The sequence below is a fragment of the Gossypium arboreum genome, chromosome 1 (assembly GCF_025698485.1).
Source record: "Gossypium arboreum isolate Shixiya-1 chromosome 1, ASM2569848v2, whole genome shotgun sequence".
Taxonomy (NCBI): Eukaryota; Viridiplantae; Streptophyta; class Magnoliopsida; order Malvales; family Malvaceae; genus Gossypium; species Gossypium arboreum.
This window is the reverse complement of record NC_069070.1, coordinates 88,588,955-88,593,302: the sequence shown is the minus strand read 5'-3', so window position 1 is coordinate 88,593,302 and position 4,348 is coordinate 88,588,955. Positions and strand designations below refer to the sequence as shown.

Sequence of the window (4,348 nt, the reverse complement as noted above, 5' to 3'; positions counted from 1 at the left end):
CATCAGTAATGTCCTCTGGATCCTCCTCCTCGGTGGACTGGATGAGGCGGTACTGAAGAGGGTAGGTGCCACGTCATTTCTCGATCATCCTCATACTTAGCATGCTCGAGATACCTTGTGGGGACATCTGGCTGATGAGAGTGAGGGAGGATAATTGGGCTGCTGTGTTGAGGAGCTCGAAGTACCGAGCTAGTCGAGTCACATAGGGCCCGATAGAGATGACCCCTCTCCTGTGTCGCTCCGTCTAGTGGAAAATGGCGAGGGCAATAAAGTAGGCAAGGTCGATGAGGTGCCCATTTGCGATACTCCATAAGAAATAGGCATCGTGGGTGGTGACTACGTTGGTGCTCTCTCGTCTCCCTGTTAGAGCATGAGCTAAGATGGCGTGTAGATACCTCAAGGATAGAGGGAGAGCCGATGTCTTGGAGCGGCTAGGATCGTAGGTGGCCGAGGCAGGGACGAGGTCCCTCCAGCATTTTGAGGGGGAGTAGTGGATGTGGCGGTGGAGGGTGTTGAGTTCATTATCGTCTATGAATTCCTCCGCGTATAGCCCTAGTGCAATCTCGAAATCGGGTACGCTCAACTGGCATACTAGACCATCAAGGCGGAACTGGACCGTTCCAAGATCGTCGAAGTTTGTCATGACAGTCTGAAGATGGAATGTCGGGCAGAGTTCCAATGTAAACTCTAGATACGTTGACTCGACGATTCAAAGAAGAGCCTTCACAGGTCAGTCGTCAGGAGGGCTCAGATCGCGTCAGCCAAATGAATCTGTTCAAGTGCGGCACAGTCAATGCAGCGGTCTATACCTAGGGGTCAGGCTCGTAATATCTGATATAATTCCTCCTAAGGTTCCAAGGGAACGTGAGGAATGAGTGCCTAATCTCCTAGTAGGACCTGAGGATGACGCTGCTATTTTCCTCTTCTTCGAGGCTGGAACAACAGTCTTCTTACCACGTGAGGATGACATTGTACCTGCGTTGAAAAATCGAAGTTCAACCAATACGTCCCAAAAATAGCACGGAAGCACAAAACTAAATAGGAATATTTCATGAAACTTACGTAATGGACGAAGTAAACAAAACTACTAAATATATCAATTTATAGGATTATGGGAATAATGTAACAGGAATATGATTGAATGCATGTGGGTAAGCATAAATTTCATGGAACAAGGAAAAATGAAAAAGTATAGCATAATGGAGTAACTAAAATGACAAAAATTTTATAAACAAGCATGAGTATTTTAATATTCTAACTATGAATATTCATTCAAAATGGTTCAATAGAGCAGAGAAATCATGAAATAAGCAACATATTTAAAGAAAATAGAGAGAAAAGAGTAAAAAAATGAAAAAGAAAGGAGCTTGGGGCATCAGAATCGGTGTTGTAGGCGGCGCATAGGCATGGGCGTAGGGCATGTGAAGTTGCAGTGGCTAGGGTTAGGGATTTTTAAGGAAGGAGATGATGAATAGTGAGGGGTTTATATAGATTTGGGGGCACACGGCTGTGGGACACGCCCGTGTGGCCTAATTTTTACCCGTGTGTTTCGCGAATTTTGAATTTGGGCACTTCTGACATTTGGCCCACGCCTGTGTTCTTTGGGCGTGTGGGTGCACACGGCTGTGTCTTGCTTCGTTCGCTTCTCCCACGCCCGTGTACATAGGTCCACCCCCGTGTTTGTTTTGACAGTGTTGACCACGGGTAGATGGCACAGGCGTGTCGCACGCCTATGTTACATTATCAGTTTCAACCACAGTTTCGAGGCACGGGCGTGTCTCACGCCCATATTGTTTTGGCAGTTTTGCCTACGGCCATGTTGCACGGCCATGGCAACTTATCGCATCCCATGTTGGGGAAAAAATCTTGCCCTGTTTTCACATGGCCTAATGCATGCCCGTGTGCCTGGCCGTGTGGTCTTTAGAAAGTCTACGTTCTATGATTCTACTAGTATGTTAGATGTTAAAACTAAAATTTTAAAGAAATCAACACTGTTAGTGCTTGGGTTGCCTTCGGAGAAGTACTTATTTATAGTCTAAGCTCGACTTACCTCTATTCTACATGGTCAAGGTAGTGCGAGGAGTTTACACTCCTCATCCCTGCTATCAACTTTATCAACATAAGGTTTAAGACGGGTATTGTTTACCTTAAATGTGCCGAATTTGGGATGAATTACCTCGATTGTGCCATATGGGAAAATATTGAGTACCGTAAGAAGAATTTCTTCATTAGGTTCAGGAGTGGCAATGCGAGGATCTACTGCATCTAGTAGTACTTTGTCTCCAACCTTAAGTTTATTTGGTGAGGTATTGAGCTTGTCCTAGCTCAGTTTCAATTTATCTGGTGTTCTCGATTTCTGTGTCTGCCATTCATCTTGCTCCTCGATTTGTAGCCTTTGTTCTTCATAGATAGGTCCTTTGTTGTTGTTTGAATATTGCTCATATGTGTTCTTTGAAACTGTTTCCTGCATAGAGGGTGTCACCATATGATCAGTACTAGTAGAATGATTTATACAACCACCTTCAATTATTGATGTGTCACTCGAATTACGAGCTTGAAGGGTGATTCTTTCTCTCCCACATGAAGTGTGAGTTCACCTGTACCAACATCAATAATGGTTCTAGTAGTCGCTAAAAAGGGTCGTCTTAAAATTAAAGGTGCCTTACTATCCTCTTCCATGTCTAGAACAACAAAGTCTACTGGGTATATAAATTTATCGATTCTAACAAGAACATCTTCAATGATACCCCTAGGAAATCTAATGGTTTTATCAGCCAATTGAATGCTCATCCTAGCTTGTTTGGGTTTCCCAAGACCTAGCTGTTTAAACATTTTATAAGGCATAACGTTAATGCTTGCCCTTAAGTCAGCCAATGCATTATGAACATCTAAACTACCAATTAAACAAGGAATGGTAAAACTCCCTAAATCCTTCAATTTTTTAGGTAGCTTATTCTGTAATATGGCTGAGCAAACTGCATTCAACTCCACATGCGACACCTCATCCAACTTTCATTTATTTGTTAAAAGCTCTTTTAAAAACTTAACTGCGTTTGGCATCTGCGAAAGGGCTTTAATAAATGGTAAGTTAATATGTAGTTTCTTTAAAAGTTTAAGGAATTTACCAAATCATTCGTCTGATCGGTCTTTCCTTGTCGCATTGGGGTATGGCACACGAGGTTTATATTCTATACTCACCGGCTTTGGGTCATTTTGGCCTACCTCATTCTTACCTTTGCTTACCACCGTTTCTGGCCTTGGTTTTGCAACTAACCCTTCCTCATCTTGAATAGCAATTGCGTTGAGTTGCTCCCTTGGGTTAGATTCAGTGTTGCTTGGCAGGCTACCTTGTGGTCATTCGATAATTAACTTGACGAGCTGTCCAATCTGAGTTTCGAGCCCCTGGATTGATGCTTGTTGATTTTTGAGTGCCATCTCGGTATTCTAAAAATGAGTTTCTGACACTGAGATGAATTTGATTAGCATCTCCTCAAGGATCGACTTTTTCTCCTACTGGTACGGTGGTTGCTGAAAGCTTGGAGGGGGTGGTGGTCTCTGATTTCCTTGGCCTCCCAATGAAAAATTGGGGTGGTTCCTCCAACCTGCATTGTAAGTATTTCTATAAGGATTGTTTTGATTTGAGATCGAGGATTGTTACCCATGTAATTTAACTTCTCATTCTCCATGTTGTGGCCATAAGGTAGGTATTCTAAATTGCTTGATCCACCTCCACTTGCTTCGCACTGCATTACTGGGTGAACCTGTGAAGAACTAAGAAAACCATCAATTTTCTTATTCAAGAGTTCTACCTGATTAGAAAGCATGGTGACCGAATCGACGTTATAAACGCCAACTATTTTAGTTGGCTTTGTCCTCATGACTTGCCACTGATAGTTATTTAGGAACATCTCCTCTATAAATTCATAGGCATCTTCAGGTGTCTTATTATTTATGGTTCCGCCAACAGCTGTGTCAACCATCTACCGAGTCGGAGGGTTCAAGCCTTTGTGAAACATTTGGACCTGTAGCCAGAGTGGTAACCCATGGTGAGGGCATCTTCGCAAAAGGTCCTCGTATCTCTCCCATGCATCGTAGAGTGTTTCTAAATCCATCTGCACAAAGAAGAGATATCATTACGTAATTTAGCCGTTTTAGCCGGCAGAAAATATTTTAATAAAAAATTTTCAATCATTTGTTCCCAAGTAGTGATTGACCCCTGTGGTAACGAATTAAACCACTGTTTAGCTTTGTTTCTCAACGAAAAGGGAAACAACAGAAGGTGAATGGCATCATCAGAAACACCGTTTATTTTAAAAGTGTCGCAAAATTCTAAGAAGTTTGCCAAGTG

At 42.7% G+C, this 4,348-nt stretch overlaps 1 non-coding gene across 1 annotated transcript; it reads left to right on the top strand.

The window, feature by feature from the left end:
* Window positions 1-4,038: 4,038 nt before the first annotated feature.
* Window positions 4,039-4,144, top strand: LOC128281595 (small nucleolar RNA R71). The gene has a single exon (XR_008271844.1). It is a non-coding gene; the product is annotated as a small nucleolar RNA R71 (small nucleolar RNA).
* Window positions 4,145-4,348: the final 204 nt, after the last annotated feature.